Source organism: Sus scrofa, chromosome 1 (assembly GCF_000003025.6).
Source record: "Sus scrofa isolate TJ Tabasco breed Duroc chromosome 1, Sscrofa11.1, whole genome shotgun sequence".
Lineage (NCBI taxonomy): Eukaryota > Metazoa > Chordata > Mammalia > Artiodactyla > Suidae > Sus > Sus scrofa.
The window spans coordinates 145,450,905-145,475,249 of NC_010443.5; positions in this window are offsets into that span (position 1 = coordinate 145,450,905).

Consider the following 24,345-nt stretch of genomic DNA (forward strand, 5'->3'; position numbering starts at 1 on the left):
GATTTGTTCTTCCTACTATAGGAATGGCTGTTTGATGTCTCAAGTCCAAGTCCCCAAAAGCCTTGACATCCTACCTGAAGTAGCACTTTCAGGAAAATTCTTCACAGGTAGTTCAGGAGTTCCCGTCGTGGCTCAGCAGTTAATGAATCCAACTAGAGTCCATGAGGATGCAGGTTCGATCCCTGGCCTTGCTCAGTGGGTTGGGGAGCTGGCATTGCTGTGAGCTGTGGTGTGGGTTGCAGACACGGCTCGGATCCCACGTTACTGTTGGCTCTGGTGTAGGCCAGCGGCTGCAGCTCCAATCCAACCCCTAGCCTGGGAACCTCCATATGCCACGGGAGTGGCCCAAGAAATGGCAAAAAGGCAAAAAGACAAAAAAAAAAAAAAAAAAGTAGTTCATAGGGGGCAGTGTCAGAAATAGCTATTGGCAATATGTCAGTCTGACAAAAGACTTGTATGCAGAATATATATAAAACTCCTACATGCCAATAAGAAAAAGAAAACATTAAAATGAACAAAAGACTTGAATAGGCACTTCACAAAAGAACATATCAAAATATCCTCTTTCGTGCATTTTATACACAGACAGAAAGGGATCAACCTTGTTAGCCATAAAAAATGCAAGTGCGATATGGCCACATACTCATTTGCGTGGCAGAAATGAAGACGGTGGAAAATACCAAGTGTTGGCAAGATGCGGGGCAACTGGAACTGTCCCAGGCTTCTAGGAGGAGGGGTAAAAGGATGTGAGCACTGGTGTGTCCACTGAAGTTGAACATACATATCCCCCATGCCCCAGCAATCCACTCCCAGAAAAACACCCAGTAGAAAAGTGTGCAGCGGTCACTAAAAGATGTGTAGCAGCACTATTCCTAACAGCTCCCAAATGGACAATAATATACACATGAATTTTAATGAGTGAATAAATCAGTGTGGTCCGTGTGAGACAGGCTGGAACCTGGGACCCTTTGCTTCAGTGCTTGCACTATACGAAGAAACTATAAGGGATTAAAAATAACTGTGTGCATGTGCAGTGGGGCAAATTATAAAAAATATGATACGAAAAGACCAAAAACCCAACTGCCCTTCTATAGAGCCTAGAAAAAAAGCAGGGTATCAGGTGCAAAAGCAGGCTTTATACATGCCCCCTGCACACACGCCATCAACGGGGTGGTCAGGACACCTAAGCCGGCCCTCTGGCCTGACCCCTGGACCCACCCCTACCCTCACCCCATGTAAGGAACAAGTTTCCCCCACCCCCTGCCCCGTTGGGCAGTGAGCAAGGGCATCTGTTACTTGTTTTCACTGGCCCTTGTGCAACAGGGGCCCTGAATAAAGCCTTGCCTGAATTTATTGTCTGGCCTCTTATCAATTTCTATTGATTAAAGAAGGCCAAGAACCCTGCTCGGTAATAAGTGGAAGATTGCATACAAATGGAAGAGTCACCGTGTGGAAGACGGCACTAGTGTATGACTCTTACTCATACATTGTTGAGTGAAAGAAGAGATTCTTAAGAAGTACATAATTCCATTTATATAAAGTTTAAAAATAGGCAAAACTACTCTTAGCTGCTAGAAGTCAGATGAATGGTTATCAAGAGTTGAGAGTAGGAGGCTGTATCTGAGGAGCAGGAAAGGGTCTGTTTCTGATCTGGAGCTTATTACACAGAGGTGTTTAGTTTCTAAGTCCCTGGTGCTGTATGTATGCTTATGTGTACTTTTCTGCAAGTGTTTTATACTTCAATAAAAAAAAAGCTCTCTTTGTTTTCTGTGACACTTGGATACCTGTGTGGAATGACCTGCAGCACTTACCTCATCACCACATTTTAGCATTAACTTGAAGTAGATCATAGCCTTAAATGTAAAACTATGCAACATTGAGAAGAAAAGATAGGAGAATTACCTATGGGCATCTCTATTAGACAAAAATTTATTAGCTACAACACATAAAACACCAAGCATAAAAGAAAAAAATGATAAATGGGGCTTCATCAATGTTTTAAAACTTTCTTTTTCTTTTTTTTTTTTCTTTTCTTTTTTTTGACTTTTTGCATTTCTTGGGCCGCTCCCATGGATATGGAGGTTCCCAGGCTAGGGGTTGATCAGAGCTGTAGCTGCCAAGCCTACGCCAGAGCCACAGCAACGCAGGATCCGAGCCACGTCTGCAACCTACACCACAGCTCACGGCAATGCCGAATCGTCAACCCACTGAGCAAGGGCAGGATCGAACCCGCAACTTCATGTTTCCTAGTCGGATTCGTTAACCACTGCGCCACGACGGGAACTCCTTTTTTTTTTTTTTTTTTTTTTGGTCTTTTTAGGACCGCACTCATGGCACATGGAGGTTCCTAGGCTAGGGTCCAATTACCCCCAACTGTGTCATGGCAGCACTGGATCCTCAACCCACTGAGCGAGGCCAGAGAGCAAACCCGCATCCTCATGGACACTAGTCAGGTTTGTCAACCACTGAGCCACGACAGAAACTCCAAAACTTTCATTCTTAAAAAAAAAATAAACAAGTGGGAACGCAAGCCATGGACTAGAAGAAAATACTTGCAAAGTACATATTTGACAAAGCACTTGTATTATCTAGATTACATGAAGAAGATGCTATTCTTATAATTCATAAGAAACAAATTCAATTAAAACTGGCAAAATATTTGAATAGACACTTCAAAGATATAAAAATAGAAAATAAGCACATGAAAAGATTCTCAATGTCATCAGCCTTTAGGGAAATGAAATTAAACCCTCATGAATACTGCTACAGACCTACTAGGGCTGAAATTCTAAAGACTTCTCATACTAAGTCTTGGTAAGACTGTGGAGGAAATGGGACTCTTACATGTATCATTTCTTGAGGATGCAAAATGATAGGAGCACTTCTGAAAAGTTCTCCAGCTGCTTTGCAATGTTCAACACACACTCACCATGTGACTCAGCTCTTCCACTCCTAGATATTTGCCTGAGAGAAATGAAAACCCATGTCTGCACAGAGACCTATATATGAAGATTTATAGCAGAGTGATTCAAAATCACCCCAGAATAGAAACAAAATATCCTCCCACAGAGAATGGGTAAACCTACAAAAGGTACATCCAGGCAAGGCTATACTATCCAGAAATAAAAAGGTACAAAGTGCAGGCACGAGGCCATGTGGGTGAATCCCAAAAACATGCTGAGTGAAAGAGGTCAGATACAAAAGGATTCCCACCCAATAATCCCATTTACAGGATGTTCTAGAGAAGGCACTAATGTGTCAGGGGAATCAAGGAAATGGAGGCAGGAGAGGGGATTGGCTGCACAAAGCCATGAGGGGACTTTGGGGGGCCACATAAACATTCTACATCTGCTTTGGGGTGGTGGTTACACAACTGCAAACATTTGGCAAAACTCATTAAGTGATGCTCCTAGTAAGGATGAATTTCATTTCATATAAATTTTACCTCAATAAACATGATTTTACAAATCTCTTCATTTTAAGCCCCTGAGGTAAATTTCTGCAGGGATCTTGACCAGCACACTTGCCCCTGCGACCCCTCCCTGAAAGCTTCTGCTGGAGCCCCTCATCCTGGGGACCAGCCCCCTGGAGAGGGCACCTTCGGGATGGCCGGAACCAGCCACCTTCTGTGGCTGCCCATGCTAACCCACTGTCCCCTGCTACCCTCTTCCCTGGACTGTAGCCCTGGGCTCCCATCCTTGGAGTTTTCAGGAGAGGAGCAGGATTGTTTTCTGCACATTTCCACCAGGGAACACTTACCAAACACCTCCCATGAAATCCTCCACCAGGGACACGATGGCTAATTGTGTGCAGTGGGCAAATGTTTAACTGGGAAACACAATGCCCATCTCCCTTCTGGTGGGTACCCCATCTCCAAAAGTGTCTCTGAGCCCTACTCCATTTGGTTTGAGAGATGCCCCTCAGTTCTCCCTGCCGGACAGTGAGCCCACTGCTCCTATAGAGCCCCCATTTGATCCTGTTCCTCTCAAGGCTCCGTAGTTGGTTGGTTGGTGCTACTGGAGTAAGGATCACAGGACCATTTTGGACTTCTTAGCGAACCCTAGAATGGATTTCTGGTAGCTGCTGTGCTGTTTTGACAATGTGAGAGGTGCTTCTTTCCTATTGTTTTCAGCTTCGGGGTCTTGGGGAACGTTTCAACCATTGTTGACAGTGGTGCCCTCATTTGCTCCCACCTGTTGGTACATCCACAGAAACAAGTGACACACAGCCAGAGACTGTTAATTAAAAAAAAAAAAAAAAAAAAAAAGCTGGCTGGCTAGTTAAATCAGACCAGACAGCTTTTTCTGGAGAGTTGCAATGAATAAATAAAAACTACAGTGCAGGAATTCCCAACGTGGCACAGTGGGTTAAGAAACTGACCACAGAGGTGCGGGTACAATCCCCAGCCTGGCACAGTGGGTTAAAAGATCTGGCATTGCTGCAGCTGTGTTGTAGTTTGCAGCTATGGCTCAGAATCAGTCCCTGGCTTGGGAACTCCCATATGCTATGGGTGCAGCCAATAAAAACACCTACGAAAACAAATAAACAAAGAAAGAAAAAAAAAACTGCAGTGCATCAAAAGTAAATCCTAAACCATTTCCTGCCCAGCTCACAGGGCTCCACTCAGATGAAAAAATCCATGTTTGCTGCGTCCCTTGTGAGAGGGACAGGGACGAGATTCCAGAGAGACCCCAGATTCACACAAAGAATATTCTTCTAACAATATTTATCACTGATGGTCATAAAAGCCTGGAAAAGTTGGCTTTTTGTTCCATGGCAACATTCAAGGAAGATGGATAGTTTTAAATTTGAAGACGTGACTGCTATTTTCCTCAATCAAATTGTTATAGCTCTTTTATGGGAGCTGGGAAGAGAATCTGTCCAGCCAGAAACTTTGTTGCTTCAAGTCTGAAAGGATCCCTGCCACCTTATCAGAACTAATGCTTTCTCTGTGTAGTTGAAGACCTGGCTTCTGGTCCTGAATCCAAAGCCCACAGCAGAGCCAGAGAAGATGCTGCCTCAGAAAGAGACACCACTCAGAACCAGACAACAATTAGGATGTGTGAATGCAACTTCTGCACCTCAAGGGGCAGCTAAAGCTTTTTCCAGGACGACAAAGGCAGGGTCACCTGTCTGCCTGGAGAAACTGAGAGGCTTCAGAGTGAGTGAGGGCTTAACCCTCCCCAGCAGAGCTGAAAACGTCTGTCATGTTCTTCCCTGATATGATCATTTGTCAGCCATACACAGCATCCTCAAACACTTCTAACGTTAGTGGGTAAGCCAATCCACTTAAAAACCTGTTCCCATTTCAAGTGGGGTTTTTTTGTTTGTTTTTTTTTGTTTTTGTTTTTTGGTTTTTTTTTTTTTTTTGTCTTTTGTCTTTTCATGGCCATACCCACAGCATATGGAAATTCCCAGGCTAGGAGTCAAATCAGAGCAGTAACTGCCAGTCACAGCCACAGCCACAGCAATGCGGGATCCCAGTTGCATCTGCAACCTGCACCACAACTCATGGAAACGCCAGATCCTTAACCCATTGAGCAAGGCCAGGGATCGAACTGAGTCCTCATGGATATTAGTCAAGTTTGGTAACCACAGAGCCACAATGGGAAATCCTCATTTCAAGTATTAATGGGGGGCTCTTCATATCTCAAATCAGATTCTTCCTTGGCCAGCTCTCCAGCCCTTCCTGGAACTGGAGGCACTCTGCCATCACTACTGGTCCTCAGAGCATCATTGCTGCTTCCTCTCAGCGAAACCTGAAGTGGTCCAGTCAATAACCTCTTGACAGCCTCTTATAGGACTAGTCCTTGTGATATAAGACTGAAGTTTCTCTTTCAAGTGTATTTCCTAGTAGGAGAAGAATTTCAAATTGCATGCAAAAATCAAATAATTTAAACCCATAGGCATTTTAGGAGTCCTAATCCATAGGAGTCCTAGTCCATTCCTTGGGGTTTCCACAGCTGGTAAAGTGAGGACCAGGGAAGAAACGTACACATTGTCTCATGGCTGCTCACACAAACCCTGCCATCATCCTCTGCTCACAGCCGGAAGGTCCGGTTTGGTTTGGATTTTGAACACTGATCTGATTACACCTCCACCCATAAATTCAGGACAAAGTCCAAATAGCTCAGCAGGGAATTCAAGGTCTTTCACAAGCAGACTCCAATGTGCTGATTTAACCCAATCATTTGTCCACACCTGCCCACATCCCCATCCTTGCCACACACCCTGCATGGCCACCAAAGGAATTAAGTGCCACTCAGGAGATGCCCCTAATGTGAGTGCTTTTATGCCCCCCTCTGCTTCATGACTCCCCCCTCAGCTCCATCTGCCTCCCTGAATTCTCATCAGCTCATGAGACATCCTGCTTTGGAAGGAGCCACCTCAGACTCCCCGGACCTCTTCGCATGCCTAAAGCATCCAGTACATTCTTCTGTGAAGCCTGGGTGTCAGCTGAGGTCACCCTGCCTTTTGAGGTTCCCCACGCTGGCTTGCGCCCCTACCCGACATGCTATCCAATTTGACATTCTCTTCAAGATCCTGTGTCTACACTTACTTTCTTGCAGGTCCCCATTTCCTAATCCTGACCTGGTGACCCTTCCTGTCACCTGCAGGCCCTGTCCTTCCCTCTGCCCCACATAGCGGCTCTGTCTGATGTCCCTCACCATGGGGGCAGGGTGCATGTTGTAGAGCAGGCCTTGTGAAAGTAGGGGGCTGGGGAAATTCAGTGGCTGGAAACCAGACATGTCCATTCTCGAAGGCCCTGGGGCTCTGCCACCAGAACCTTTCACTGATATTTATGCTAGAGATTATTCCCATATATGTATTATGCAGGTACTTTTTTTTCCCCAGAAGAATGAGCTTATTCTCAACACACAGTTTGAATTTGTTTCCTTCACTCAATACCATGAAAATTCCATGTCATGAAATATTCTTCAACTGCATTCAAAGTATTCAATTTTCTGGATTATTGCAATTGAGCAAGTATTTTATTGTTGGGCATTTAAATTGAAAATTCTTTGCCATTGACACACAATTACTCTAGTCCTTCCTGTAATATTTCTAGAATTTATCTTATCATAAATACTCTGATTATTTCACTGTTTTCCTGGCATCACTGCAGACGCAACCACTATGCTATGAAAGTTCCTGTCTTTCAGGTAGACAACCATTTACTAGGCACTCGCATTCCTTGGAAGACCCAAAAGACATATGTGTGGCTCTGAAAGATCAGAAAGGAGGACACAATTCTAATAATAAAAATTTTAATCATATTTGTTTCCTATTGATGGTGTAACAAATTGCCACAGACAATTGGCCTTAAAGCAATGCCAATTTATTTATTTTTATTTTTTTATTCTTTTTGTCTTTTTGCCTTTTCTAGGGCCGCACCAGTGGCATGTGGAGGTTCCCAGGCTAGGGGTCTAATCGGAGCTGTAGCCGCCAGCCTACACCACAGCCACAGCAACACCAGATCCAAACCATGTCTGCGACCTACACCACAGCTCACGGCAATGCCGGGTCCTTAACCCACTGAGCGAGGCCAGGTATCGAACCCGCAACCTCATGGTTCCTAGTCGGATTGGTTTCTGCTGCGTCACAACGGGAACTCCCCAATTTATTATCTTAACAGTTCTGTGGATCAAAGGCAGATGAGTCTCAGTGGATTAAAACCAGGGTCTTGGCAGGCTGCATTCCTTTCTGGAGGTTCTAGGGGATAATCTATTCCCTGGCCTTTTCCAGCTTGGAGAGTCTGTCCACATTCTGCGGCTTATGGCCTCTTCCTCCTCCACCTTCAAAGCCAACAACGCTGCATTTCTCTGAACCTCTCTTCCACAGTCACTTCTCCTCTGATTGCATCTGGGAAAGGTTTTTGATTCTCAGGATTTGTGTGATTGCATTGTGTCCCCCTGGAAAATTCAGAAGTAGTCTCCTCATCTCAGGGTCCTTCATCCTCATCACACCTGCAAAATCCTGTTTGCCCTGTGACATACATACTCATAGGTTCCAGGGATGGGGGTGCAGGCATCTTGGTGGGTGGGCATTATTCTGCCCACCACATGACAATAGCTACTGTTTATCTAGTTGTTATTATCAGTGTTGAACAAAGAATGTTTCAGGCATTATCTCACTTAACTCAGCCCTGAATTCATGAGGCAGGTACTATTTTCTCCCTGGACAGATGAGGGAACTGAATCTGAGAGCAGTGATTTAAAGTCGAGGTTAATTCTCATGAGTAACACAAGTCAATGAGAACTTCCTGGGGGAACTGCTGTTTATAACACTGAGTTAGCCTATTCTGTGTTTAATCTACTTACTGTTCATGAAGGGTTAGGGAATCCTCTGTTGACAGCTGTTGAGCTGGGTCAGATGTGGACGCCCTGACCACAGAGGCAGGGGCTTTGGGCTGCTGCCATTTTGGTAAGTTTGGCACATTTTCTGTGGAATCAGACATGGCTCAGTGGACTTACCTCAAACTGTGCTTCACTCTGCGTATATATTTTTACTGTGATCCCTTTACCTTTTTACTTCACTTTGTATAATCTGTAGTTAAACTTAATTTTAGTTAAAATTTGTGCCTTAATTTTAGTTACCATGGTTTTAAGTTTTAAAATATCCATTTAGGAGTTCCCGTCATGGTTCAGTGTTAATGATCCTGACTAGCATCCATGAAGACGCAGGTTCGATCCCTGGCCTTGCTAGGTGGGTTAAGGATCCGGCGTTGCCATGAGCTGTGGTGTAAGTTGTAGATGTGGCTTGGATCTGGCGTTGCTGTGGCTGTGGCATAGGTCAGCGGCTACAGTTCCTTTATGACCCCTAGCCTGGGAATCTCCATGTGCTGTGGGTGCAGCCCTAAAAAGACAAAAAAAAAAAAAAAAAAAAAAAAAAAAAACCATTTATTTTTTCCAGGGTGCTAGTGAAAATATTCATCTTGTCATTTAATTTCTGGAACATGAATCTGTTATTTGAAAGTTCTTAAAAGCCTGATGACAGAATGGGAGAAAACAGTTTCAAATGATGCAACGGACAAGGGCTTAATCTCTAGAATATATAAACAACTTATACAACCCAACAGCAAAAAAACCAATCAATCAATGGAAAAATGGGCAAAAGACCTGAATAGACATTTCTCCAAAGGAGATATAAAGATGGCCAGCAAACACATGAAAAAATGCTCAACATCGCTGATTATAAGAGAAATGCAAATCAAAACTACCATGAGATATCACCTCATACCAGTCAGAATGGCCATCATTAATAAATCCACAAATAACAAGTGCTGGAGGGGCTGTGGAGAAAAGGGAACCCTCCTGCACTGTTGGTGGGAATGTAAACTGGTACAGCCACTATGGAGAACAGTTTGGAGATACCTTAGAAATCTATCCATAGAACTTCCATATGACCCTGCAATCCCACTCTTGGACATCTATCCGGACAAAACTCTACTTAAAAGAGGCACATGCACCTGCATGTTCATTGCAGCACTATTCACAATAGCCAGGACATGGAAACAACCCAAATGTCCATCGACAGATGATTGGATTCGGAAGAAGTGGTATATATACACAATGGAATACTACTCAGCCATAAAAAAGGATGACATCATGCCATTTGCAGCAACATGGATGCAACTAGAGAATCTCATACCGAGTGAAATGAGCCAGAAAGACAAAGACAAATACCATATGATATCACTTGTCACTGGAATCTAATATCCAGCACAAATGAACATCTCCACAGAAAAGAAAATCATGGACTTGGAGAAAAGACTTGTGGCTGCCTGATGGGAGGGGGAGGGAGTGGGAGGGATCGGGAGCTTGGGCTTATCAGATACAACCTAGAATAGATTTACAAGGAGATCCTGCTGAATAGCATTGAGAACTATGTCTAGATACTCATGTTGCAACAGAAGAAAGGGTGGGGGAAAAATGTAATTGTAATGTATACATGTAAGGATAACCTGACCCCCTTGCTGTACAGTGGGAAAATAAAAAAAATTATAAAAAAAAATGGGAAAAAAAAGGAAAAAAAAAAAAAAACTGGCAAGGCCATCAACATCATGGAAAGCCTGAGAATCTGCCACAGTCAAGAGGAGCATAAACTGATATGATGGCTAAATGTAATATATTCTACATATAAATATATTCTAAATGAAATGCTGTAACAGAAAAAGGACATCAGATAACAAAGAAAATCTAATTAAACTATGGTTATTGTTTAGCAAAGAAAAAAAAAAAAAAAAGCCTGATGACAGCAATATCACAATCTCCAGTGGCTCTACTTCTATTGTTCAATTTTTTTCCCTTGGTTCAATCTTGTTATTTTTCAAGACTGGTCTTTTTTTTTTTTTTTTTAGGGCCATACTTATGGCATATGGAGGTTCCCAGGCCACAGCCAACGCCAGATCCGAGCTGCATCTGGGACCTACACCACAGCTCATGGCAACACTGGATCCTCAACTCGCTGAGCAAGGCCAGGGGTGGAAACTTTGTCCTCACGGATACTAGTCAGATTCATTTCCACTGAGCCACGGGAACTCCCAAGACTACTCATTTTTGATTGAATGTTGGACATCGGAATGAAAGTATTGAGAAAATGCCTTTCAGAAAGCTGATAATCTTTGTTCTTAGTCATGGATGAGAAAATCCGTTTCCCCACATCACAGCAACACTGGGTGTCACTATCTCTAGCAAAGACAACTTATCTTTGTATCTTTGCAGTATAAACCTTTCTAATGGCATGGAGTTTAGAATTCCACATTTCTTGAGTACTAGTGAGGTAGAGCCTTATATCTTATGCTTACTGGCCGTTTGCATTTACTCAAAAGAATGTTTTCAGTGTAAACATTCACTTGGATCATGGACATTGAACATTATTGAACAGGTCTGATGAATAGAAAAGGAAAATACAGCAAGTCTCTACCACGAATTCACCCAGTGACCTGATCAATTAAAACACCTCCAAACCATCAGTGTTTACTCCTTTTTAAAGACACCAACATCAATTTCCCAATTGATGGGAGCCATTTCATATTTAAGCCATTTGGTTTTCTGGCCACAGAGATGCCAGATTCTGCAGGGTCTATTACAAATGCAGTCAGGAAGGAAGAAGCAAGGTCAAAGTTCACAGTCCCATGGAGAAGAGAGATGCCCAGGCTCGGAGCAGACGGCCACTCCAATGTCCACTGTTCTTCCCATTTCAGTGGCCATCATCACAATGGGCAAAGGAGAGAGTTGCTTTTGCAAATCTTTTTGACCCTGACTGCACCCTGTGCCAAGCAGCCCTCCTGGGATCTGTCTTCTCAAAAACCCCATCTCTCATGATTACTCTCATGCAAAGGACATGCCGGCAGCAACGTCTGCAGCAGAGCAGGGTCTGGGCTTATTTCAGGTGTTTGCTTTCTAAATAATCCCCTTGGCAAGTGCCAAAGCAACTGGACTTGGGCATTTAATTAGTCATTTTTAAAATAAGGGGGTGGAAAGAAGTTTAGGAGGGGAGAAGGAAACCTTTCTGTTTTCCTCAACCCCATACCAATTCTCCTCGGGCTCCCTCATGGTTGCACAGGCAGCAGTTCTGGGGCCAAATCCAGGGGGCCTGCCATGCAGGGTTCCAGGAGGGATTTTCACACTTAATGACTCCCCAGGTGGCCCTTACATGTTCATCAGTCAGTGGGTAATTGGGAGTTCCTGCTTGGGGACTGGATTTTCTGTCAACAAGATCTTGAAGACCAGCTTCCCACTGGTTCTCAATGGGCTTTTATGGCTGAGACTCCAGATCCAAGGCTTTTTTCAAAGGCTTTATACAGCAATTAATGGCTACAAGCAAACACCCAAACCTCAGATGCTGACCCAGCGCCAGATTCTTCACTGCTATGGAGACTCCAATGGCCGTGTTTGTTCTCTGAAGTTGCTCTAAATGGGGAGTATTTTACAGCCATAAATAACTGCTCTTCTTGGCTGAGGGTTGGTGGGGGCGGGGGGTGTGTTGGGGACAGGTGAGCCTCAGAAAGATATATTTTTAAAGAAGAGAAACAGTAAACTTATTATGCCTCAAGAAATTTCCAAGGATGCCCCATATATTCCTTACAGGAAATACCCTATAATTTTCCTTACTTTCATGCCAATTTTCCTTACTTTTTTACTTTAATGAATGAGGCGTGCAGCCATCCCTGTTAGCGCTCGTCCCTTTAACATTTTTTCCATATTGTTATTTGGAGACTGGCTTTCCCTGCAGACTCCTTTCTACCCACACACATGGTGGCTTGAAACCAGCTATCCAGATGGTCCTTGCAGGCTGGGGGTCCTCTGGCCACCATGCCTGGGCCAGGCAGAGCAGCAAAGACACTCATGGGTCATGTGGACGGGCAGGGAAGGGAGTGGGGCAGGGTGGCAGCTGGAGGGAATCAGGCATACGAAGTAAAGAAGGTTCTGTGTCACCCATCCTCAGCCTGCGTGATAGCCACTTGGGAACGCAGGCTGAACTGGGGAGGTGGCCCGGGGAGACGATGGGTGGACAAGACCTGCAGGTTGTGGAGGGGGACATGGGCTCCCCGTGGTGACATGTTCCTATCAGCTGAGAACGTCTTGAGCTTTTCCGGGTCGGAGTGTTTCCCAACTCCAGATGGTGGTTGTAATCCTCTGTTCTCGCTGAACGCTGAACTCTGGCACTGCTGCTGGGGGGTTCAGGGGAAGCTCCCAGGGAGTTTCATGAAAATAAAAAGGCTACTTGTCGTGACCTTTAGGTCTTTTCCTTTTTAGAACAAAATAAATGTCAAGTGCTAAGTTCTAGGGAATATGGAGCCTGGGCCCGAGCCCCACCTCTCCTGGGCTCGCCGGGTTCGCCTCTGTTCTCTCCTCGATTCTGTTTCTTTTCCTGTAAAAAGATGGTATTGGCTCTGGCCTCGCTGTGAGATGGAAGTCAGTGTTAGGAAAAGGGCCCAGCACATGACTGGCACTTAGAAATGTGAGCTGTTGCTAGTATTTTACTTATCAGAGGTGAACAACGAATATAACACTTACTTTGATAAATGAACAAGAGGTGGGCAGAGGGGAGCTGAAGGAGAAAGCCTGGAGGTAGGAGCAGCCCCACCCTGTCTTCCCTCTGGGGAGGAGCCTCAGAGCATCCAGGGTGCCTTTTCTCAGAGACACCCGGCCTGTGCAAGCCAGCCTTTTCCTGCCCATCAGCCTCCAGGCCCCTCGAGGGTCTGGTGGTCTCTCCTTCCAGGGAGATGCCTTCTCCCTCAGGCTCTTCATTCCCAAAAAGCAGCTTGGATCCTTGGGGGCCCACCCAGTCTGTCCCCGGAGACCCCAGGCCGTTCCTTGGACTGCTGATGGGCATTCAGGGATGGCCAGATCTCCACTGCCAGGGTCAGTGCCCTTTTGTGGTTTGTGCTGGGAATGGGGAACAAGGTGCTTGGAATCCCAGCTCTGAGCACGCAGGCGTCAATGGGCAGTCACAGAGCCAGCCAGGCTCAAAGACCGGGAGATAGACTCCACTTCTGCATGGGATTCCTGAAGAGCCTGCTCTATGTACCATTATCCCTGACGTACTCATGAAAACAGCTGGCTGCCTTTGCCCCAGCCCTGGACTTCTCAGGGGGGCCTTTATGGGGCAACCAGACAGCAGTCGTTATGAGCAGAAGGGGCCCCTCAGCCACGTGAGTACTGCCCTCAGCTTGGCCCCCCAGAATGACTTGGAAAGAGGATTTCTTTCTCTGTTCCTATGTAACATCTACAACATCTGGCCGGTGCTCCAGAGGCTGAACACACACATTTACGTCGTACCCTCTTCATGCTCACTCTCCCACATTTCTCTACTTTCTCACAGTGGATGGCATTTGACACCTGCCTGAATCACGGCAGGAAGCTTCTGCTGAAACACGCTTTGTAGTTAAGTGGCAGCATCTTGCTTTATAGACTCTCCTTGTCTGATAGCTCTATTTGCTATGAAGTTTCATCTTATTTATACACAATCATCCAAGAAGATGAAGGAGAGGAAAGTGAAGGGGGGAAGAGGAGAGGGTCGGAAGGAGGAGGGACCATTGCTCTAATTTTGCTGGGAGGGAAGAGCAGTTTGTGGAGTCATATGTCACCATGTTAGGCTTACAAATAAAGACAGCGGCAGCCGCTAGTGCTCAAACACAGGACGCAGACTCCCTGTCTGCCCGTCTTTCTTTTTCTAAAGAAAATTAACTTCCAAAAATATTTGCATTGACTTTTAAAGAAAGTTTCTCTTCACGTCTCTCATGTTTAGCTACATTCCTCATTTGAGTATTGAGTTTGAGTCCTTTTTAAAAAGTTTAAATAGAGTCAAAAGCTATCCACTAAAAGCTGCAGCCAAGCTTAGAGAAAACATCCTGTAAATGGAAAGAACACCATAAATGTGACAAAGTGGAGAGAAAACCCTGCCTCCCATTTAAATGGCATTGAAGGCAGCCCATCTGAAGCCCCCTTCTGATCATCTGACTCCCCTGGGGTGGGAATGGAGATCTGGTCTTGGGGTGCTGTCTTTGGGGCACAGGTGGGGCCAGCATGAAGAGAGGCCCCAGAGTTTCCCAGTGACCAAGGGGCTAAGGACTCAGTGTTGCCACTGCTATGGCTTGGGTTCAATCCCTGGCCCAGGAAATTTTGCATGCTGGAAAATTTGGGTGTGGCTGAGGGGAAAAAAAAAATAAGGAGGCCCTTATTTGATTAAATGTTCTGGAAGCAACCAGTGGCAGGACCACACCAGCATCACGGTATCCTTGTCCCCTGCAGGAGTCCCCTCCAAGTGGCCACCCCCTGTGGTGACCACCCTCTGCCCCACCCATCCCCATGGCTCAGCATTGGGAGGTCTGTCCAGTTTGTAGCTTGGCTCCAGGGAGAGCACGTGGTGGGCAGCACAGCAGGGAGGACAGAACAAGGGGAGGGCTGAGAGCCAGGTACTGGGCCTAGACCCCCTAGTCCAAGGGCAGGTGCAACTCTGCTCTGCCCCGTGGGTTGGAGATGAGCAGCCCTGCTCTAGGCCCCACACCCACTGCTTCTTGGCTCCAGGACACCTTCTAGTGGGCCTCCCTGTCCAGAACCAGAAACGTCATTTCCCTCCTGGATCATGTCCCCCAGCTGGACTCACACGGCCATTTCCTTTTTTCACGTCTTAAAGACCAACACGAAACCAAAAAAATCCTTCCGAATCTTCCAATTCCTCTGCCATTCTCCCTCCAGGGCTGTCCAGCTTTCACCCCCTGTGCATCACCCAAAGGCTCTGGACAGGGTGAGTGCTGTCCTGCAGCTGCTGCCACCCCACCCCCACTTCCCACCAGCCTGCCAGCCCCCAACCCACCCCCATGCTGCAGGCACACGCAGGCGCATTGTGCTCTCCACAGCACCTTTCTCAAGCCCTCACCTGGGCTTTCTTCCCACCTCCGGGGCTGGTCCCCCACACTTCCCCAGGGAGGGCCTTCGGCTCTTTCCTGAGCCTCTTCCTTTCAAGCCACAGGTTTCAAGGCCTTAAGTGTCACGACCCCCTGGGTCTGTCCCCTGGTCCTCTCCTCCTGCGCACATGGGGCCATTCAGATCTCAGCACCAAGTGTGAAAGGGGCTGAGCACAGAATGTCTGGAGGCAGCCCTCCCAGGGCTCTGCTCCTCCTCAGTCTTGCCTGGCTTGGGAAATGGCAGCTCCCATGGCTCAGGCCACACATTCAATTCCTCTGTGAAACTCACAGCACTTATGACTTTGAACACAGTCAAAACCCAGATTGGGACTTGAACCCACAGTTTTTAAATTAGAATCACTTACTCGGTGTCTGGACTTACTGAGGTTCAGGTTTTTTGTGCCTCAGTCAGATGAAATTAGATGGAATTCCATGAAAGGCAAAGCGATAGGCAAGAAATAGATCTATTTAGATAAGATGCTTGTGAGAGATACAAGCAGGCAGAGGCAAGGAGACTTTGTGCTGAGCATTCGGTGGGCTGCAGTTGTATTATCCAAGGGAAGTGGGGAGTGGGAAAAGACTGCCTCTTCCTTTCAAATAGTAGCTCAGTATCTGGTAAGAGTGTATTCGACCCTATAAGGTCAAACTAGGACTGTAAGGTGCTTATTCAAATCAGCAGAATGGTGGTTTTTAAAAGCCTGCCCTTGGTCCTAGGGGTCATTGACTTGCTAAACTTGAACGCAGGCCTCCTTTTGATGACCTGAGGCATATCTCAGGTCATTATTTTATTTTGGTTTTGTAGTTATCTTATTTGTGGTTTTGTAGTTAAGCAAGCCTGCTTCGTTCTGATGGGTTTCTTGAGCAATTATTAACTTACAGTGGTCTCCCAAACTTCCCTAGGTTTCCCCTACTGGGGCTTCTACAACTACCTGTGTAACTGTCCTACTCCATCTCTATCACCTGGACGCCCCTCCTTCTGTGCCCTGTTACTCACATGCACCCACTGTGGGACCACCGATCCCATCATGATTGCATGACTCCGGACCCTGTCTCCCTGCCCCTGGCTTGTTGCAAACAGCCTCTAGCTCACCCCCTGCACTCTCACCTCAACACGTAAAAAGAGGGACCCTTTCAGGTAGAAGCCAAGGGGTCCCTTGTCCTGTCTGCAGCCCCTGCCCCCACAAGAAACAGAAAGAAGCCCCTGCAGTGGAGCCCCAGCCCCGGCCCTGCCACCTGATGTTGGTGACATCTCTTCGCCTATTTTGCTCCTTCCTTCCCAGCCTGGCACCCTGCCTTCCTGAGCTCAGGGCTAAGCTGATCCTCTCAGGGCCGCCCCCATTTCCTGCAGAATTTACTCTGATCTCACCACCTTGGAGACCCCCTCCCTGCCCCATACCTATTTAAATAGCAACTTCCCTGGGGGCCACTTCCTGTCCTCTTTTTCTGCTTCACTTTCCTCCTTATCACGTATCTCTGTGTATGTTTATTTAAGTGTCCTGTGTGTGTATGCCTCCCCCATTGGACTGTAGCAGAATGTCCACTCCATAAAAACAGGGCAGGCATGGCGTCCATTTTGTCCACTCTGCATCCCCAGGGCCCAGACTGGAACCGGACACAAAGGTGGTCATCTGAGAACAAGCCAACTACTCAGCACAACTCCTTCTGGCATCTTGCCTGCCCTGCCCAGCCACCTGGGGTGGAGCCATCAGGTTGTGCGGGTGGAAAAGTACAGCGCAGTTCGGGATGGCCCATGGAAGAGGAAGTGCAAGGTGGGCTGAGCTCCTGAGTCTGCAGTGAGGGTCTCAAGGTGGGCCTGCTCTCATGGACGAGGAGGGGACTGACAGCCACAGTGGACAGTCCAGATGACACGTTCAGAGAGAAAAACTCTTAAGACGTAGCATTCAGGAGGCCATGGGGAAAACCGGGGACACTTGGGGTTTGCAAAACTAATCTTCTTCCTGACCAGGATGCAGATGTCACATCACAGAGTGTGAGGGACACCACAGAGCCAGGTGGGAAGGTGCTGGGGCGTGGTTGGCAAGTCGCCTAATGTCCTCAGTCTTCTCGTCTGTAAAATGGGGATGGTCTTGGTATTTTTCTCCTGAAAACATATGTATTAAATACACACACATCTATAGCTTAGGACAGTGCCTGGCACTTAGTAAATGCCCTAGAAATATTTGCTATTAATATTTTCAAGCATATAAAATAATGCCAAAAGGCTAATGAGCAATAGATTCCTTCATTTTTCTAAGCTGTAGTTCACAGTTGCATATCAGGTAATTTTTTTAAAAGTACAGGACAAAATGAACTTCTCATTTGTGAATGTTTACATATTTTCACAATTTTGTTTCATTTTAAAAGAAGGTTGCTGCCAAGCCCCCCGCTTTTCACTACTGACTGTGAAATGTGGTCCACCTTTCGGTGGATTCAAAGGGACTTTATCCAGGTCCAGTATGGACTGATGGGGGAAGTGTGCTCTCCAGAGAGGGCCAAGCCAGGGCTGGGGAAGTGAAGAATCCCAGTTATACTAGATGTCCTCAAATGAGCACCGCAGGTGGCCTCTGTGGGGGTCCGTCCAGGTTTCATTCACGAATTCACCCAGGGAGTTCCCGTCGTGGCTTAGCACTTAAGGAACCTGACTAGGATCCATGAGGACACAGGTTCAATCCCTGGCCTTGCTCAGTGGGTTAAGGATCCGGCATTGCCGCAAGCTGTGGTGTAGGTCGCAGACACGGCTCAGATCCCGCGTTGCTGTGGCTGTGGCATAGGCCGGCGGCAACAGCTCTGATTCAACCCCTAGCCTGGAAACCTCCATATGCCACGGGTGCAGCTCTATAAAGCAAAAAAAGAATTCATCCAAACATATTTATGTGCATCCGCTGGGGCTTGGAATCCAGCTGGACCTCGTGGAGGGTAGAAGGACAGGTAACAGGCTTCTGTTACCATGTGTGATAGCACCATCTGGACAAGATGGAGAACAAGCAAGGGCTGCCCTCAGCCCCACAGCATCAACTTTGGAAAGCCCACGGGAGAGGGCGGGAACACAAAACTAGAAAGTCCTAGGGAGACCCAAGGCTGATGGAAACCCTGAGATGGTGATGCAGGCCCTGGGAAGTTCGGTATCTGTCTGGCCCATTCCTCAGAGACAGAGATCAGCAGCCTAGCCCGGCAGCCTTGTGTCAGGGAGGCTCTGGTGGGATAGCCCCAGTCCTGTCAGGTGAGGGCCTGATGGAAGCCAGGCACTGGCAGCTCAGTTGTCCTCCAGCACTCCCTCCTTGCCTCTCCCTCTGCTCCCCAGGGCTAGTGAGCTGTGATCTGAAGCCAGCCTCTTCCTGGGCCACCAACATATATGAATTTAAGAATTCTGGTGGAGCAACAGCCAAGAAGGGCTCATCCCTCTCTCTCTTCACTCCCTCCAGGAGAGACACAGACACCCAGGTCGAGTCTTGGCCCCTATTACCTGTCCCCAAACAGGGTGACAATACTCCCAAGGGCAGAAGCCCACAGGCCAAAGGCAAACTGAAGACGCAGCAGTACTCATATGGAGCCTACACACCAGACCACAGCCACCCACAGAGCAGAATTTTCAGACAGATCCAGAATTTAAAATAAGTACAATAAATATTCTCAGGCAAGGGAAGGTATAAATAATACAAAACAGAAACAAGGAGCCATAAAAAAGAACCAAAGGGAGGAAAATATAACCATGGAAAGAAGGATAATGATAGAGGGGACCCCAACACAGATGGTTTTGGCAGGATTGTGAGCGGTGGTGGGGGGTGACTTGGGGGAGGGGGTGAGCCCCGCTTTGGGGGGGTGCACCTGGGACTCCAGGCCCGTCAGGAGCAAAGGCCTAGATGTGCACACAGAATAGGAATGAATCTTAAGGTCATGGTGCTGAGTGAAAATAAGAAACTAAACAAGGTCGACAGAGTACTATTAACCAGGTAAACTTAACAATACAAAACTGTGTGTCAGCAGGTGCGTGGATAACCAACTGTGGTCTCCCTACCCCTCGGTCTTAAAAAGGAAGGAAACTCTGACACAGGCAATGATGTGGATGAACCCTAAGACATTGGGCTCAGTGAGATAAGCCGGTCACCAAAGAACAAATACTGTGTGAGTCCATTCACATGAGGTCCCTGGAGGAGTCAAATTCCTGATGATACAAAGTAGGAGGGTGGCTGCCAGAGGCTGGGGGAGGGGAGAGGGGGGAGTTAGTGTTTGGCGGGTTCAGAGTGTCAGTCTGGGAAGATGAAAAGAGTTCTGGGGATGAATGTGAATGTTCGTACTGCCACTGAAATGTACACTTCGAAATAGTTAAGGTGGTAAACTTGACGTTAGATGTATTTTACCATGTTAAAAAAAATCTCAAGAAAACTAACAAAGATGATGTGAAAAAACACTGGTTGGGACATATACGGACACAAACAAATAAAAGGATGCACACACAACCTACTGGGATATTGAGGACACAAAAGGGAATAAACCAGACAAATCATCCAAAGGGCTGTAGTATGGGGCAGATGGCAACCTTGTGCCCAGTCCAGAGAATGGCACCCACGTCCTCACTGAGGAGTGAGCAGCCCATCTGGGAGACTGGATTACCTCAGAAGCAGCTTTGCGAGGCAGGGCTCCCACACACGGGACTCAGCCACGAGCGCTTCCAAACTCTGGTTCCCACAAACACCTTTACCGCTGTCCAGGGTCCCTGTCTCCACTGTTCAGCTGCACCCGATGCCCGTCCCCACCTTGCTGGCCACCTGTCACCCCCTCCTCCCACACCCACGACCATGGCCAACACACATTTCTGCAGGCTGGTGAGGGGCCCGCAGCTGGGCTCGGTGCATGCAGAAGGTGCTTAGTGTGTTTCTGTTGGATGGGAGTGAATGACAGGGATGCAGAAGAGGGCAAGTTCTCTGGGCCTGGAAAAATGACAGAACACCTCCACTTAAAGGACCCCAGTCAATGGCTCTTCTCGAGCCAGGTGGCCTAAACCTCGTTCTAAAACTCAGGAGCCTACGAATGGCCACTTTCTCCATTTCTCAACGCCCTGAACTTGGTGTTAAGTTTAACCTCTGATTCCATCTGGTGACAGGACCTCCATCTGGCCTCCTTCTCTGCCCCGATTCTCTTCTGCCTGAGGCCTGGTGGGGGCAGAGTTGCCCTGGTAACAGTGAGCACACTTAGTCACTCAGCTAAGCCTGGGGACTGCTGTCTTGGAGCTGGTCAGCCCAGTCTCTGTAAGAGTGGTGGAGACAGGAGTTTGCTAGAGCCCTTCCAGCTTGCAATCCTATTTCCAACCAGTGAGACAGACAGATTTGGGGTGCCACCCAGCCTTCGCCAGCATGCTGCCAAAGTTTAATTGATGTGTGCAGTTTTGGGAATAGCTGAGTCTGTCAGAATGCCCAGGTGAGAGGGGCGGGAGGCAGTGCAGGGCAGGCTGTGCCTCCTACACGCCCAGAGGTGAGAAGCTGGGTGGTCTACGGAGCAGGCCTGAAGTGGCTCTGACCAAAAGCTGCCAGGACAGGACAGGCCTTCTCCACAGCGGCATCAGGGCTCATGGCTGAAATCAACTCTGGGTAATCGTAAGGAGAGGCATTTATTAAACAGAGAGCAAGTGGCTAGAGAATCCCTTGCGGAGAATGATCAGGAACCCAGAGGGGCTGGGTGACCAGGACCTCAGCCCAAGTCCCACCCAGACATGTGGCTGGGCCACTGTGGCTGGGCACCTGCTGAGCCCTGAGCCCCTTCCAGGGATCAGCAAAAGCATTCTGGCCTTTTAGGTGTTTGTAGAATGAGGCAGGGTCTTGCCTCCCACTGGAATGGCTGATTCTCCAGAAGTGAGAAGGCCATTCTGATGCTGGACAAGCATACAATAAAAATGACCAAGCAGCTGCTCAGTGACCACAGATATTTCTAGACCCTGTGGGCCACTCTTTTGCTAAGGTAGAATCATCGCTGACTGCTGTGGTGATGTTGTGATTCTTTTTACCCCTTCAAGTGTTCTTTCGGATTTCTAGTTGTCAGAACTGTGCTGTGAACACAGAAAATTTATTCCAATACCTTAGATAGCCTTGTGCTTTTTTCTCAGAGTATAAAAAGATATTTACTTTGTGAAGCCCAGGACTAAATACCCAATCCAAATATTTGTTCTAATAAACTAGAAGTTATTTTAACAAGGATTGATGTGCATGGCCCCAATCCTTGTACAGACTGGTCAGAATGGGACACCACTCAGCATTTCATCCTTTATAGTAAATGGCCAGGTGTGTAAACAACAGTTTGAAGAGTTGTCTGTGGGTCAAGGTCAATTGCGGTTTGGGCAGGATGGGCAGCAATTACTGGGAGGTGCCCAGGGTTGTGGGTCTGTGGTTGGCCAACTCCACAGTCAATGCCTAGATGATGAAATAGGGGTTGTGCTCCCACTGTGACACCTGTGAGACCCGTGTTGGAATTCAATATGGGAGCATTCCTCAGACCTGGACTGGAATTTCATGTCCAGGTGATCCCTTGTACAGGCTTATGAAGTCTCCGTGGGAGGGTATGAAGGGAAATAAGGCCTGAGGTAAGTGCATAATCTTTCACTCCAGGCCTGATTCATACAGACGCAGTAAAGATAACCAGGTTCATGGAGGCCCGGCACATGGAAGGTGGGAGCGATCACAAAGACGCCTATGCTCCAGTCCCTGAGAATAGGCTAACAGGCTAGTGTGTCATCTCTGCGAAGTGGTCCTGCCTGGTGTCCCTGAAGGCCCAAGCGTGAGCTGGAGGATTTTCCAGCAAGCATGTTATTCCTTCCATAAGTTAGAGCCTCTCTACTTTCCAGGACCTGCCCGTGGCTGCGCACAGGGAGTCTGCAAGGACTCCTCCCAGGACAGTGCCTAAGGCCAGGACTACCCAGCCAGGGCTGTAGGGCACAGCTGCCCCGGCGTGGCGCCAGCGGCCTGCCAGAAGCCACCTCCCAGGCCCAGCTGCAGGGCTGGGTTTCCTGCAAACCACGATTCTGGAGCAGGGCCACCAACCTCATGATGCGTGTTTATGGTTTTCACGGCACCCCCGGGACAGCTGTGGGCCTTCCTGTCCCGGTCCTTACCGTGGAGAGAGCCCAGGGCTAGAGCTGCTGGGATCTGGAAACACTGACAGCTGCTAGTCCCCTAAAGCCTCTTTTGGCTTTGAGCAATCAGGGATGTTTGTTCATCTCTCCTGTAAACAGTTGTTTTCCCAGTGACTGCCCAGATCGAGTTAAATATTAACAAAGAGCTGCTCACAGGGCGTCTGCTTTAAATATTGAAGTAATTGCCGATAGGGCCCTGAGTGACTTGGGCTCAAACTGTTACTGCAATTGTCTCCCTGTTATGGAGCACTGGGAAATGTCAAACCTCTTGTTCTCTCTCCTCTTCTTCACTCTCTGCCCCTGCTTGTTCTCCACCTCTGGACGTCACTCCGGCCGGGTGGGACGTGATGGGAGGGGCGCACCTAGCCCATGGTGCACATGCGCGCATGTGCTCCGCACTCGTGTGCAGGTGGTGGGGCCGTGCTCTCCCAGCGCAGTATGACCTCTAAGCCGTCCTCTGCTTTGCTTTCCATCCACATCAGGGTTCGTGTGAGACGTGTGGTTTCTTCTGGAGGCTCATTGTGAAGATTAGGGCAGGATTAAGAGTGCAGATAGCAGCATGGGCCCTGCAGTCAGGATGGCCTGTGGCCTCCCCTCAAGGAGAAGGGGTGCCGAAGGGCCATCCTGGGACAGGGGGATGGAGCACGGGGCTCCCTGGAGCTGGAGCTGAAGTGGATGTCTCTGTGTCTGTGTGGCATCTGGTCATAGCCACAGGCCTTTGGAACATTCTGCTTGAAAACACAGCTTTACCTACAGCGAATACTTCAGTGGATCTGGCTGTAAATTAGCACCATGGGGAGAACAGAAGGCAGTGAGTTTCTCCTTCCTCGCTGAAGGTTGGGGATGAAACCACTGAAGGTTTCCACAGAAAAGGCAGGAAATCCTGAGGCAGGGTCGGGTGCTCCCAGCCCCCAGCTGGAGTCTCCTCTGCTGGGCAAGGAACCAAAGGAAGGCCCCGTGGAAGACCAACCTTTATCTTTCTCCAGCTTGGGCTAGAGATTTTTAACCTAATTTTATGAGACCCTTCAAGATAATTATGCATATCCTAAAAGCTATTGAGATCTTCTCAAAACTAAACTAATTAAAGTCCACTTTATCTCAAGAGTTACTGTGAGGCTCTCAGAATAAAATGAACTTCAATTCACTTTAATTTTCAAAAGAAACACTCTTTTTTTAATAGATATCTTTTTTAAAAATACCTTAAAAAAAAAAAAAAAAAAAAAAAAAAAAAAAAAAAAAACAGGGAGTTCCAGTCATGGCGCAGTGGAAACTAATCCAGCTAGGAACCATGAAGTTGCAGGGTTTGATCCCTGGTCTCGCTCAGTGGGTTAAGGATCTGGCGTTGCTGTGAGCTGTGCTGTAGGTCACAGATGCAGCTCAGATCCTGCGTTGCTGTGGCTCTGGCGTAGGCTGGCAGTTGTAGCTCCAATTTGACCCCTAGCCTGGGAACCTCCGAATTCCTCAGGTGTGACAAAGTAAATAAATAAATTAATTAATTAATTAATTAAATTAAATAAGTTGCAATTCTCACTTAAAAAATGAAAACAAAACAAAACAAAAACGGGGAAGGGGATCAGAGTTACAAAACTGCAGTTCTGCTTGGCCCAGATGGGGTATCACCAAGTCCTGTGGCCACTTCCTGTGGGAGGAGCCTGTTGTAAGGTGTAGCCAGCAACAAGCCTAGGTGGTAGTGGAGAGTCCCAACAGTATAGCCTCTCTGCTTCTTACTCCCCTCATTTCTAAATGGAGAAAATAATAGTGCCTACCTCATAGTGTTCAGAGATTACCGTGGACCAGGAAGCATGGTACC